Source organism: Bombus pyrosoma, linkage group LG13 (assembly GCF_014825855.1).
Source record: "Bombus pyrosoma isolate SC7728 linkage group LG13, ASM1482585v1, whole genome shotgun sequence".
NCBI lineage: Eukaryota > Metazoa > Arthropoda > Insecta > Hymenoptera > Apidae > Bombus > Bombus pyrosoma.
In genome coordinates, this window is record NC_057782.1 from 1,982,284 (window position 1) to 1,997,860 (window position 15,577).

General features: G+C 37.7%; 1 long non-coding RNA gene across 2 annotated transcripts; it reads left to right on the plus strand.

Annotated features, from left to right (window-relative positions):
• Positions 1 to 2,320: 2,320 nt before the first annotated feature.
• Positions 2,321 to 4,461, plus strand: LOC122574517. 2 transcript variants are annotated; one of them, XR_006319088.1, is made up of 4 exons: positions 2,321 to 2,538; positions 2,612 to 2,755; positions 2,820 to 3,119; positions 3,612 to 4,461. It is a non-coding gene; the product is annotated as an uncharacterized LOC122574517 (long non-coding RNA). The 2 variants fall into 2 exon arrangements; XR_006319087.1 differs by having other exon boundaries at positions 2,612 to 3,119.
• Positions 4,462 to 15,577: the final 11,116 nt, after the last annotated feature.

Consider the following 15,577-nt stretch of genomic DNA (forward strand, 5'->3'; position numbering starts at 1 on the left):
TTGTTACAAATCTCGAATAAATACAATCGGATCGAATGACAATTGTTTAATTATGGCTATGGTAAAATCTGGATTACAATATTACGAGGTTTTCCCCAAGTTCCAAAGAAAGGCTCCGGTGTTCCTTCATCTCCGACATATGTATATAATTTATTATTAGAGTTTAGGTGAGTGGTTGTAGTATGACAATATCGTACAGGACACTTTTATTATTGTGCACATAGTTCATTTTACAGGATAGTTTATTCATACTTAATGTTAGCAATGATTAATTTATACCCATTGCACGAATAAAGCAATGTTAGTCGAATGTAATTGTAGTAATATTCGATTAACTAACAATTATTAATAGAAGTAATTAGAGGTTCTAGTGGACTAGTAAATTAATGAAGTAAGCTTTGTTAGGATAGCTAAATAATTGAATTAACAATATTATATTGGTATTTAGACTTTATAGATGCTTCAAGCAATAGTAAGGGCTGTTTGTAAGGCCGTAAATAAGATTAGCGACTCATGGCGTTGATCATCAAATCATAATGGGAATATAGTGTGATCGCGTCTCTCCACGAAACGCTCCAACAAATTGTCTATGAGAAATATCAGGCGCTACAGCTTCAGTGTTACGACTTTGTACTTGTCACGTGGAATTCAGCGTTGAATGATAAAAGAAGAGAACACTGAGTCGTAACCCAACTACTAAGCTCTTTTATTACAAATTCACCACTTACAATAGACTAACACTGAACCGGAGAAAGGGCTGCGCAAGAACTGCCCGAGCTGTCTGAAGTCTCGGCTTATGTACATTTTGGTTTGAGGATGTTGAGGGGTTTGGTGTAGGTTATGATGTGGAGAAGTATCCGAAGGTCGAGGGTCGATGTCTTATCTATGATGTAGACTAAAGTGTGTCATAGCTTCTGTGTAGGCTATGACGATAGGATGGTGATGTGTCCAAAGGAGTCCGAAGTTCGGTGGTCGATGTCCTATCTTGATGTGGACTAAGGTGCGTCACAGCCTTGGTGTAGATTATGATGATAAAGTGGTGATGTGTGAAAAGTAGTCCAAAGCTCGGAGTCTATGTCTTATCTCTGATTACTGTTTTTGAGCGGATGGCCTTCTTGAGCGTGTGACATACTCGCTGACGTAGGTAATTACCCGTAATAATTTGTTTACGGCTGGCCAAGTAGTTGTAGCGGGGTGAGAATGTTTATGGACGCCAAGGATGTCTGATCAACATCGATAACTGGCCAGAGGAAGGTACATCCACGGGACTGCTGGGCTGCTAACACCACCAGGACAATCTCCGGTGGACTTGGGAGCACACTGGTTGGAAATGAGTCACGTCGATCTGCATACTACTCTCGCTTACTACGACTGCTATCTCGCGACCATGCTAATGTTTATAATGTTTATAAGTAGCTATTAATGAATTATAATGACACAGTATTATAATTTGCATACGGATGTCGATGGTATTGGTGTAGAATTTTAACCAATTTTATAATAGCATTGATAAAGATAAATGCAATGCAAGAAGTATTTACTTAATTGTAAAGTACCGTTGAGTTTTTTAAACCGTTTTTCTGGAAAACGCTAAAAATGTATGTGCAATATTTGAACAATAAATTTTCAATATGCAAATATACGGAATATTTTGTTTAAAAATCTGAAGAAGTAATCTATTTCTTAAAATTTAAAGTGGCTCGGTCGTATTACTTACAAAGTTTATTGAATTTAAATTGCATAACGATTTAAGACGGAGGGTGAAATTTACTGGTTCTTTTTGGCATCGATTTTCAAACAACTTGTGTGTAGAAACTTACATGTTGCTAAATAAATTTCAAACAAAATGATAGTATATTTCCAGATTAAAAACAAATTTTTATTTGACAATCTACGAAATAAAACTGTATTTGGTAATTCATAATTTGTAAAGAATGGGAGCAACTTCTTGTATTAAATACATAATTATTTAAGAAACTTAAATTTTTATGAGTAAGAAGAAAAGAAAACCATTAATAGTTTCGGAAACCAAAAGTTGTTTTGGCAGACAAAATATATAAAAGCTTTAAAATCATTGGTTTAGAAGATCATTTGAGAATGAACATATAAGTACATATTAACATATTAATCAAAGTATAGAATTCCAAACTTTGTTTACGCGTATAGGGTGTTCTGTCATATGTTCTATTTGTAATTTCATATTAAAATTTAACTTTAATTTCCACCGCTATGAACGCTACAATCTTATTCTGTACTGAATCGGTAACATTGGGAATGACACTAAAATGGTAAGGGAACTCTAGAGTCACGGAGTCACACAGGCCTGGACATTCTAGTGGGAAAGTTTATACGCGATTATATAAACAGACACAAGAAGATTCTCGTTCTGCGTATGAGTGATATGTTATAAACGTGTCTGACAAAGCAAGAGACAAAACATTCCATGTTCGTTTCTTGCGACTTCATTTTCGAATGGTTTTCGGTCGATTTGTTGAGCTTTTACATTTAACGCTACTTCCGCCATTCTTACCACTGAAGGTAAAGTATGTGAGCTAAACTACTTTGTGTAGAAGAATATACAGGCAGAACATACAGAGAAATGTTGTTTCAGTAAGAAGATCTATAAAGAAGAATAGAGTTCAGTTGCAGACACGGCCGTGTTGCAGATTGCAGACACAAGGCACGCCACGCGACGAAGCCTAACAGACTAACCAATCGATTAAAGCACCTTATTTTCAGAAACATTTTCTGACTCGTAAATGATTTATCCCCTCCACTCTAATTTCCAGACCTGTGTATACAACCATGATCTATTATAGGGCTCGTAAACCTTGGGAAGAAAAAAGCATTGGGTGCCAGGTCTATTCTGTATTATGTCTGTGTTACCACTCAATGCATTTCTTCGTCCCAACCTTACCGGCAAGGTACAGAATCAAGGATGAATAGAGAGATTAACGCTTATGGACGAAACACAGCCAAAAAATGGACACTGAGGATAAGAGCCTCTGATGATCAACGATTGTACTATCCGCCAATGTGCTCCTGATGGTAGAAACGATTGAATCATACATGGAAATACATAGAGGAAACATACATACACTACCAGACATGAGTTTGAGGTACTTATTTATATTTAGTATAAATTGTTTTCCATTGCTTTTATTTTCTAGTTATCTTTTTATAAATCCATTATTATTATGCTAACGTCAACAATTTTCATTTATTCGTTACATAAATATGTATATCATTTCTTATTATAATTGTTTACGGGATTGGTATTGATTAATATATTTTTCAATTAACACATATATATATATATATATATATATATATATATATATATATATATATATATATATATATATACATATATATATAAGATAGTTTGAAAGGTATTAATAAAAATTTTAATGACGCGTTATAATTAATATATATTTTTATTGATTGTTTGGCCAAATGTATTTATTGTAGCAGTAAAAACGGGTTGAAGCATAAATTCAGCATTCTGAATTTAGCAATTTTGTTCATCGAAATGACTTTGCGCTCATTATAATTTAACTACTATTACATGAACATTAATATGAACATTAATAAATATTTTTGTTATCAAGGGCATCATTCGGAAGGCAATCAATATCAGCTGCCATTTAGAGAATATTATCTGATTTTAAATAATAAAAACATAAATACACTCAAAAAATGTCTTACCTGACGTTTATACAACGCATGAGAAGCATGAATCAATACGAACAAGGAAGTAGGAGGTATCCGAGTCCTGAATAAAAGTTTCACTGATAAAGTAATAGAGAAAATATTTTCAAAATATAAAACGGACAATCCTCGTTTACTCTGTGATAAACTTTGTGGCCGAGCCAGGTAGGAGGGAACCTAATGATTTTACAGGAAAGTTTAGAATGAAATATGTAGGTGTTGAAAAGACCTACAAAGTGAGATCTATAAAGTTAAAATCTGTCCATACGTTAACTTTCAAAAGAATATGGAATATTCCTTCAATTTTTATGGTAGCGGATCGGTATAAATTCTTTCTTCTTATTTATTTAATAGAAAAGTCACACTTTTTTGGAGCCACGAATTTTTACCTTTCTTAGTATCTACATTTTTCATTCTACTTTTTTTCTGTAAAATCGTTATGAATTCTCCGATCATTGCCGATCGCTTCCTTCTGCACACGAAAATCCTTCTTTTCACACCCTTATGTATTTTTCTAATAATCGTAATAATAACGACGTTAGAAAAGAGTGTAGCAGGATAAGAAACTCAAAAGCGCCCTTGAACCGATTTTATCAGACAATGGATTACTCGGTAGCTTACCGAAAGAAAACATCGTAAATCAATTCTCAACATTTTACCTCGACCGCGAGATAGTTGTTACAGTTGTACAATACATTACGATTTTTATGATTGGAGATGTAAATTTGTTGATTGCAATAAAAATCAAATCAAGAAGTCCTCTTGTTTTCTCGGATCTCCTTTAACTATGAGGTATATTTCAGTTGTATGATAAGCTAAGTGACGAATTTCCTGGTTTTAAATAAGTAATCAGGATTCTATGGAGAATGATTATTCCAAGCTTCGTGAAAAACAGCGTTTCGAATCAAATCCTGCACGTACGATGTACCGTTTAGCTTTTCGACATATTTTGTTAACGAATTTTATATACATGTACGAGCAAAGGAAGCAATATCAAGTGTTCAGAAACTCGCCCATCGGTTGAATGTGAAATTAATGAGTCGCTTTCCACCAAATTCACAAACTCTAACGCAATAGTTGATATTCAATTATTTGATTGTGAGTATTTTTCCGACGAATTATGAAAGCTCGTGGAAATTGCCGAAACTGCCGACATGATAGAAAATATATACTCGTGAAGAGTATCCTGATTGGTTTGATTAAGAAAATCTAACGGACATAGAATAAACGCGCTGAACTTGTTACGCATTAAACTTTATTCTAGAATTCGCGTAAGATCGAAACAACGTTTGCATAAAAAGCATGAAATTAAAAACTGAGATTTGTAAATGTTTGAAGAAAGACGTTGTTACGTCGCATGACATAAACCGTACGTCTTGTTGTCTGGTCACCAAATGTCAACCTACCCTTACTCAGATTCTCAATAAACCTAAGGAGGGTAAATCTTAGTATTTTAACAATCAGGATTCTCAAGTCCCGTAAATGTCTTTGATCCTTCGAGCCGAATTATGTGTCAAGTGGAAAATGCACGAAAGTGACACCCACTACCATACAGTGCCACGTGAATCCATCACAACCAGCAGCGGAAGCTTTACCACAACAATGTAACATCAATCACATCTCAACCTACATCAGAGATAAGACATAGACTCCAAGCTTCGGACTCCTTTCGACACATCACCACCTCATCATCATAATCTACACCAAGGCTGTGACGCACCTTAGTCCACATCAAGATAGGACATCGACCACCGAACTTCGGACTCCCTTGGACACATCACCATCCTATCATCATAGCCTATACAGAAGTTTCTCCACATCATAACCTACACCAAACCCCTCAACATCCTCAAACCAAAATGTATATAAGCCGAGACTTCAGACAGCTCGGACAGTTCTTGCGCAGCCCTTGCTCCGGTTCAGTGTCAGTTTATTGCTTGTAAGTGGTGACTTTGTAATAAAGAAGATTAGTAGTTGGGTTACGATTCAGTATTATTTTCTTTTATCATTCAACCCTGAATTCTACGTGACAACAGCGATGCGAGTGACGTCAGGGGCCGTCACCTTCGAAGAGGTGTAACCCGTCGGTTAAGGAACGCAACCACGCAGCCTCCCGTCCTACCTGGACAATCATTATCATAACGAGTTCCAACAAGTTCAACCTGAGGCTCACATCATTACGTCAACTTCGTGAAGGAAACACCTACAGCACGAAGCACATCTTGCGACAAACCACGCCTTGTAACGAGCAACAACTCGCCGCCAGAGCAAGCCTGCGTCGAAGCAGTTCCAATTTCGCAACAACAAGGTAAGCTCGTTCTTTTTATCGCCAATCGACTATCCGCCGCAACAATGGCAACCGCAGACAACATTAGCTCCTTGCGTCGGAGACGAAGCTACCAAGTCGACCGATTCACGTTCGTATCGAAACGACTAAACGAATAATCAGGATAAGTCCGCCTTATTATTTTACCAGCTGAACGACACTTGGAATTCGTTTCAACGCCATCCAAAACAAGCTAGAAGATTTATACGAGGAGGAACACGCGCGCGTCCCCGATATAACGAACCAGCATTATGATATAGTGATTGGGTCATCTCATAGATAGCGCACAACCAGCATCGCCGTCGATACCGACAAACTGCGTATCAATGGTAGTATTATTTATATTTTATGCAATTGTTTTTAGAACAAAGGAAATGCGATAAGTTCTTTCGTTGAGAATTCACCTTAATGTTCATGTAACTGCTAAATGAAAGTAATTTAGATTGATCAGTAAAATTTCCTTTGAAAATATAAAGTACAATTTAACATATATTTAATTTATAAATATATTCATTACAAAAATAGAGTCTCTGCCAAGATTCAAACTAGTCTTGTTCGGATCGGTAAAACAAAACCGTGTTCCTTTTTTTAGTTCCTTCTGTCGTCAAGAATTGTTACGTGTTACATCGCCGGGACCAACGATACGCCAAGAAAAGTATTTAGGCTGAATAAAGACGAGTACGAAACGTACTATAACGCTGTTAAATTTTGTTCAAACAAAGACTTAACAAATGAGACCATACACTCTCAACTTAGTTTAGTCTTAGAAATTAAATAATTAGGTAAGCGGAACGCGGCTTTGAAGACTGATCAAGCAGGAGCACGTATTTTTTTTTTATTATTATTTATTGAAATGTTATAATTTGTGTTATAATTTGTCCAATGGGACATTTGCTAAAATATTATAGCTTAAATGTACATAGCGTGTGGATGGTTACCCCAGCGGGGTACCATCTTCGCGTTTGTCAGGTTATATCTTTTGTGAGATCTGCTGGGTGTTTCCTTTTTAGTCTTCTTTCTATGCTTGTGTTAATCGTTTCCGTAGCCATCCGGTTTGGGTGTGTTGTTATTCTTTCTCTGTACCTCTCCGCGCATTTGGTAATCTCCTCCTTGACCGTTGATATTCCCAGGTCCTTCCAAATATCCTCGTTTCTAACGTACCATGGGGCGTTTACTATTGTTCTAAGAATTTTTGCTTGTAATGTCTCTATTTTGTTTATATGGCTCATTGCTGCTGTCCCCCATAGTGGTATTCCGTATGTCCAGATTGGTTTTATGATCGTTTTATGTATTTTTAATTTATTTTCTATGCTTAGTTTGGACTTTCGACTTGTTAGCCAATGCATTTGTCTCCTTGTTGTCTGTATTTTGTCAATTATTGATTTAGTATGCTGTTTCCATGTGAGTTGTGTATCAATGTGGAGTCCTAGGTATTTGACTTGTCTTGTTTGGGTCATGTGCGTGCCGTTCAGTAGGATGTTTGGTGGCGTCTGTTTTCGCAATGTGAATGTAATATGGTTGCATTTGTTGGGGTTTGCTTTTATTTGTTTAACTTGCAGCCACATTTTGTTGTATTTTTGTGATGTGTTCTTGTAGTAATGTGACTGCTGTTAAATAGCAACAGTGAGTGTACCCGAACCGAGCGTGGAACGTGGTATGAGCAGCGCTGATCACTGTGCTAATTACGAGAGAGAGGTTGACAGTGAGTAGACGGAAGCTACTGTGCTTACTTACTCTTACTTACTCACACTTACTTTTACTTACTTACATCAACGAGATTTATATCCCAGCGTGGTCTTCTCCCATTGGTTCTTTCCGATTTTTTAGAAGAAGCAGAGATCTAAACCGTTTGGGCGATCAAAAGACAAAAAATCAACGACGAACGTGGAAGCATGAACAATTACGACCCGCCGTTTCTCGCTCTGATAAGTCGACGACCTCTCGGTGAACTATGACAGCTCGAAGTTTACCGATCTGGCCGGAGCGCTGGCGCCAACAGTGTCGAACGAGGCTGTCGACTTTTAGGTGTGAGAAAAACAGACGCGACAAACTAATCGGCCGGGGCAAAAGAAACTCGGCAAAAATTGCGGCCCGCATCTTAGTGCCAAAAAATTCTAAAAGTACAAATTTGTGCGTTTCTTATTCTTAACATTACATTATAAAAAGATAAACAAAAACATTATCTATACTGCCGGATATAGGTATTACTATATACATTTGTCATATTTATTAACAATTTATCTAACAATTTATTTACCGTGATTCTTTACAAAGCATATATGATACAAATAGAATAATAGTAATAGATTCGTAATAAAATATCTAGGAAATGAAAGCAGCGAAGAGTGAGTGAATGAGTGTCCCAATACTTATGGCTGGCAGTGTATGTTGTTTACTCTGGCAATGATCCATGCCGTGCGCACACCTCTCCTCCACAGCTCATCGGTACGAGCCAGGTTCACACCATCACGCATTTCTTCTCTCACCGTGTATTCAATCGTTTCTCCCTTTAAGTTCTCATCGGCGGATAGTGCAGCCGTTGATCATCGGAGGCCCTTATTCTCAGTGTTCATTTTTTGGCTGAATTTTGTACATAAGCATTGGTGGTCTCCCTATTCAACTCTGAGGGCGGCTACAAAGGAGCTGACGGACGGTTGACTGGCGAAAAAATGGATTTGTGACAAAACGAATGATTTATTATGATTTACATGCGTGCTCGCTGCTCTGCTTTTCAAGAAAAGGAAGGAATCTCGACAAAGACTAATTAATTAACTAACTAACTAGCGAGCGAATACAACTAGATGTTAAAGTAGATTTCAACACCTTCACTTCTGTTTTACGCTGTAAATGGATGATTCCCAGAGTCTGTCTGTGCTTTTGAAAGATCATGTGCGCCAAGTATTTGGTAAGTGTATCCGGTAGCTGTTGAGGTTGTTTGAGGGTATATACTGCAGTTTAAAGATCCCCTTCTCGTATGCTTGTCTCATGTATTGGTAGAGGACTTCCATGTGCTTGGTTTTTCTATGGCACAGGGAGTGCTTGATCAATTTAATTGTACTTTCGTTGCCCATATACAGAGTTTCCAGAATCTCAGCGGGGCCAGGTGCTCGCTTAGCAGCCTCCTGAATCACATGACCTTTTTCATGGTCTGGCACGCAGCTACGTATTCCACGGCGGCGGTGGAGAGCGCGGTGGTTTGGTGTCTCTGCGGACTTCAGAATACCAACCTGAATCCAAACTTGGTTATATAACTCGTCAAGCGCCTATGCCGGCCATTACTGAGTCGCAGGCCGTAGTTTACCACATCTTCGAGGTACCTGGGGATCCGTTTCACCGCAGTCCAGTGAATCTTTTGAGGGTTTTGCAGGTAGCGGCTGACAAGCTTTACCGTGCTCGTGACTACCGAGAGATGGCTCTCTATGTCCTCGTGACGATCAGCGAGTATTGCCACTGGATTCGCACTTTCGGTACGGAACAGATGTTCAGACAGATGTCTGATGCAAGGCGATGGATCCGTCCTTCTCGCGTAGAATCTGCAATAGTAGAAACAGTTCTGGCTTATTATCGGCCACCTCAAGTTCTTTGCGCAAATCTCGAAGTAGATGCTGAATTGACTCCTTGCCTATTGACGTCAACAAGTCATCGTTGATGTATATGGACTAGCCTGTCCCTGTGCGTGCCGCTCACGAAGACGCACTAGTCTACGCTCGTGGGCTTTAGCTTGAACTTTTTAAAGTTCGGAAAGTTCCAGCGCGGTGCAAGTTGCTTCAATCCTAAAGACTCCCCTTCAGTTTGCAACGCTTCAGTTTAGTCCGCTGCCACCCTCGTACGATTTGGCTTGAATTGGTCCAGAGAAGTCAGCAGGGATCAGCTCCCCGATGCCCTCTAGCTCGGTGGTGCTGCAATGAGAGTCGGTTCCATGGTGCATTTATTTGTTTCACGCGTCTGCAATTGTAGCGAGCCTTTTTGTGCCAGCCTTTAAAACTACTGGCTAATACCTCTCTGAGTTTCGTTGGCAAGTCGATGGGGAATCTTTGCAATCTTCAAACTGCACAGCACACCCCGGCTCGACGCTCTGTCTCTACCACAATACGGTCATCCTTGGTGAAGCTGCATTCATCACTGGACGATTTCATTTCAGCACATCTACCAAATGATTCTCTTTTCGTGCTGAACCGTTGAACAATCCCACGTTTATGCTGCCTTAACCACGCATTTCCAAAGAGCTTCTGTCTCCCTTGTTCTGTCTGCCTTGGATCGTTAGACTTCTGGTGCGTGACGAACCACTTCCTCGGACTAGACACGTGATCATTCACGCCCGGATCCAAGAACCACGTTCTACTGTCTGTCTTGGCGGCCTTGATGAATGCAAGAGCCTCGCTGATATACCTTTCACCTTGGGGTCTCCCGCTACCTTTTGTTCTTCGTTTCGGATGTTGTTTAGCCCAATAATGGTACTCGTGACATTTATAACACTTGCCTTGTTTATTTTTCCCTCGTTAAGGCTTTCCAGCAACTCAGTTTCTGAAATTCTTTAGAATTCTTGCTTCTTCGATGATAAGCCGCGAAGTTAGATCTGATATTGTCTTGCCTTCTTCGGGGACGATTTCCAGGCGCTTCTGAAGTGGCGGTAGCTGACACGTAGCATTACGTAACGTAATGATCCTCGTTATCGCCGATATAATCGAGCATTTTCTCATGTAGCAGGTTCAACGTGTGTACCACATCTTTGATTTCCGCTATACGGGTCGTCACGTCACTGGACTCCTGCTCCTCCGTGGCGTGCCATTTGTGTTGCAGCAAGTGTATCGCGAAATCAGTTTTTTATCTGTAGATAGCCGACAACCTGTCCCACGTTGCCTTTGTCGTGCCGCAATTAATTATGTAGAGAATCAATTGCCTTGCGACTGTAGTCGCGATAAACTTTCGCGCCGTACACCACTGCGGAAGGTATCTGCCTTTTGCCACATGACCAGATCTCTTTCGTGCTGTTTACGCGCCGTCTCGTCCGCGCCATCCATTGGCCCATTCCGGTTTCCTTGTCTCCCGCTCGCGACTTCTCCAGTTTTCTGAACAGTTAAGATCATACGGATTTGGAACTTAAAAACACCGCAGTTATCCACGACGCTAAGTTCAGTAATAACCGAAAACTCGGTCTCCGTTGCATTTTGAAGTTACCTTTACGCTATTGCACGAGTGGGTTATAACCTCGAGTTTTCATCAGAGTTCTCCGCTCCAACAAAGTCAAGTCACGCGAAAATACCAGTCGCATAATCTAATTGGGCCCTTAACCATATGCATCCATATGCAGATGAAGATTAGTTTCGTTGCGGATTAGCGACAAACGAGTTTATTATTACCTCAAGATTATCTTGGTATTTCAGTCTGTGTACGTGCTGGCTGCTCTACTTTTCAAGGAAAGAAAAAGGATGATAACAAAGGCGGTGTGAACGTGGAACGAAGAAAATAACTATGAGTGGAGCTAACCGTGGTATGCAAAAGCAAGCAGCGAGCAAATGCAACTAGATGTCAAAGTAAAAGTAATGCATTTCAACAGTATAAGTTCGTGAAAATGTAGTTGTGTTTGGTCGACTAATGAACCCAACTTTTTAGGTTTTCTGTTTGACTAGGGTTTCCCACCAATCGCTGCTAACCAACCGAACCTACTGAACATGTTCGAGTTTATTGGTATCTTGCAGCAAACCTCCATACCAATAAAAATACCAATAAAAATATGCGTGGAATGCCAGGATTATTTGGACAGCTACGCAGCGGGACAAATCGTATACACGTTGTTCTGTGAAAGGGTGTACATCATTTTTGAAGCACTTCCAATAATGTAAGAAACAAATATTTCTAACACAAATTAGTCAGCTTTCAGTCGGCTGTAAATTGCGATATTTGAAATTGGCAAAAAATTGTTTCTTTTGATAAAAAGCCAAGGTCATCTTGACTATTTTAAGTAGCACAATATATTTTTGATATCATAGCGTTGTTTATGTGGATTTTGGTTTACAAAGGTGTTGAGACACTTTTTGAAGGCGGCATTGAGAAATAATGCACAGTTATCTTTCCATAGCAACTTATTAGGAAAATCAATCTGAAGTGTAATATCGCCTTCAAAAATAATTAAATAAATTTCCACTGTATGCTCAAATAAAAATGCAACTTCGACTAACTGCAATTAAAAAAAAATCTTTTTTCGCATCGTCTAGCAAAGTAACTCTTTAAACTTTCCAAAAAGCTTCAGATCTGTTTTTACGAGTGCTTGAATATTTTCGCGAGTCAGTGTATATGTATGCGAAATCACAGGAAAACAAATGTTTTCGACTTTCTAAATCCGAACAAAAGATTTTTCAATTGGAAAACAGAGAACATTTCGGAGAACATTTCGTAAACATGTTATCGTGCAAAACTATTGCAATTTTTTGCGCAATAAAAAAGTAACGTAAAAATGGAATTGTTATTGGTTTTACCTTATTATCTAATAATGAGCAGAAAAATTAAAGAAATCTCATTTGTAGCACCACGTCTTCCTCGCGTGTAGCAAAGCTGTAACAAATTTGTATTTTATTAAATATCTTTTAAGATCAAGTCTGATAAAAAGAATGTTCCATATAAAAATTCCATTATTTAGTTAATTGCGTTTTAGCGTGTTCGTATAAACCCAAAACCAATTGGAGTAGGAGACCACTTTACGCGCCGCTTACAATAGCAAACAGTGCTAGGTATCACGGGTACCTGCACGAGTCGCCAATCTACTAAATGGACGTGATTGAACGACCCACTGATATCAGTATCACGTCTCGACCAGGTCTAGTCGACCAATTATAGTCGACTCGACCATAGTTGCTCTGACAGTTGCTTTTTCGTGTCCCACGTTTTCGAGGCCATCCGACCTCCGATACCATTTTTGTATCACATGCGACGTTATTGATTCAGCATAGTAGTGGTTTGAACTGACTAAACTAAATTTTCCTATGGAATTACAAATAAATTACAGAATAGGACATCTAGCAAATGAAGTATAGAATTCTATGTTGCTTTGTACTATATTCAACCGTATTATGGTATAAGTGTTTGAAACTCCAATTTTAATGCTCCAATTTTTATTTTGATCTTCCAATTGCAACAACTGCTCATTTTTCACTCGATTCTATGAATTAAAGTATAAGCTTGTTAAACTATAATTTCTTAAATGCAAAACCTTCTTTTTGCTATTAGAATAGTACAAGTTAAATTTTACTGCAAAATTTTCCAACTAAAACATTTTTGAAAATTAAGAAGATATTTTATTGTCTAAATTAATTTTATGCCTTATTAAATTTTCGCCTGCAATTTACTTGCAATCTAATATTACAATTAACTATACATGCGTATACTAAATCTTACGCTATGTGTTAATTCATTTCTCGATTTTTTAATAAACTTTATAATGATTTATCTGATACATTGCAGCATCACGTCACGTTGCAGCATTTCTGTGTCCTCCGTCAACCAACGGTAATTATGGTAAGAAGTTTCCCTCCTCACTGATTTCGATGATTTTTGGATATTTTGTTGCGGATATGATTCTGAACAACCTTTTCCTATGCACGTAACCAGCGGACTCTCAGTTTTCCAGATATTGGCAAAAAATTGTCGATACCATTATAGTGAATTCTGCCCATAATTGTGCGTCCGTGGCACTGTATACGTGAGTATTAATTACTGGCTGCATAAAATAAAAGGTAACCCGAACCTAATTCTGATCTCTTGTTTATAGTATATATGTATGAATGAGAGTTGAGCGAGCTTGAGTATACCGCCGATTCTTCTGACAAAGACTCGGTTCATTACAGCGTGTAAAAGATATTTGTTATCAGCCAATGAAAAATAAATGTTTTGTATTTGGGTTTACCTTTGCCAATTCGGCCAACGCTTGTGTGAAATAGTAACAGATTAATTGTAAAAATAATTACAAATTTAATAATGAATAATGACAAATGATGTCGCAATTATGCACACACGAGACTGTTAGTAGCGATAGCAACAAATATATGAAAACATAAAATGTATATTATTCTTATGCTATTTGCTTTGCATTGCGTCACAAGTCGGAACACTTGCATGTGCAGTTGTGAACCAGATTTTCGTAGAAGCTGTTTATTTAGATTCGAAAAGTATAATATTTAGATAAGGAGATCGATGGTTGATGGATGATAACAGATCGCCAAGCTGCGAGCGAAGCGGCGAACGTGCTGGCTATGCTTGCGAGTCCGTCACGGAACACACACAGGGGCAGGATTTAATGTCTAGAGGCTTTTACCAATATCTCGGCAACTAAAGTTGACTGCCGTTTATGTGCGCAGGAAATAATTATTCAAAATGTAGAGCTTCGCAATATATCTGAAAATCATTGAAATCGAAGAGAAAGTGGCTTCTTTACAAGTTCACTTTTATTTCTTATTTTATACTTCTTATTGATTTATTTAATAAACGGACACGTAATTTTTGAAATAGGAAACAAAATATTTGGTTATATTAATACACTTCTTTTATAGTAATTTCCTATACTTATCTATACTTATGTATCAGATAAATTAATAACTAATAAAATAGACATTTTATTACATAGTTCGACCCAACTAATTTTCTACTCAGGCGAGTGGAAATAAGCGGCTAAGAAGAAAAGGAATCAAGTGATCAATTTTTAGGTTTCAGTAGCCAGCTACCAACGATTACGATCATTATTTTTCAAACAGTACACGCACAGTTTTATGCTAGCAATACGGTTCTAAATTATTAGTTAGGAAAATATTTCGAGCAAGAAATTTAGTAAATTTTATATATAATTTTTAATGCGCCATGAGTTTTCGTAACGCGTATCTCTTACTTTTGAAGCTAATTTGAATTTCGGATTAAAGATCACACTTTTCCAACACGTCAACTTCAAATAGTTCTCTATTTTTCTTCCCATACATTTATTTTAAAAACCTATTATACGGAAAATTCTTTCATTTTGCCTATATCGGCCCATATCCGCATTGACGCATTGACGCGCCTGCTTGTGGGTGCTATCAGATTACTCCCTCTCCAACTGGATATATTATCATATTAAAATACTTCTTTGTAAACTACCGACTGACAGAAAAACCACAAAAATTGAGAAAAATGGATTTGTAATTTTACTCCTTTCGTACTGTTGCCGTTAGGTTTTCATTCATTAGAAGTAAAAAAGGCTTTCAAGTTACGAGAATATAACACCGTTGGAATTTTATCAACAATTTTAATACAAGATCGCAGATTGTGCAGCAAAGTGAATATAAATCGATATCGAATTCCAGTACATCGTTTTTTAGTAATATTAATACAAATTTAAGAAATCTATATTAAGGATGCTTAGCATTTTGGACGTATGAAAATCAGTCAATTTTCCTAGCAACTTTTTTCTTTTAGATGATTCGATAGAAAATATTTTTATGAGATTTACTATATAAATGTTAACGTATAGAAAAAGGTACCTTTTTTAATTTATTTTCAACAAAATAACGATGTCGA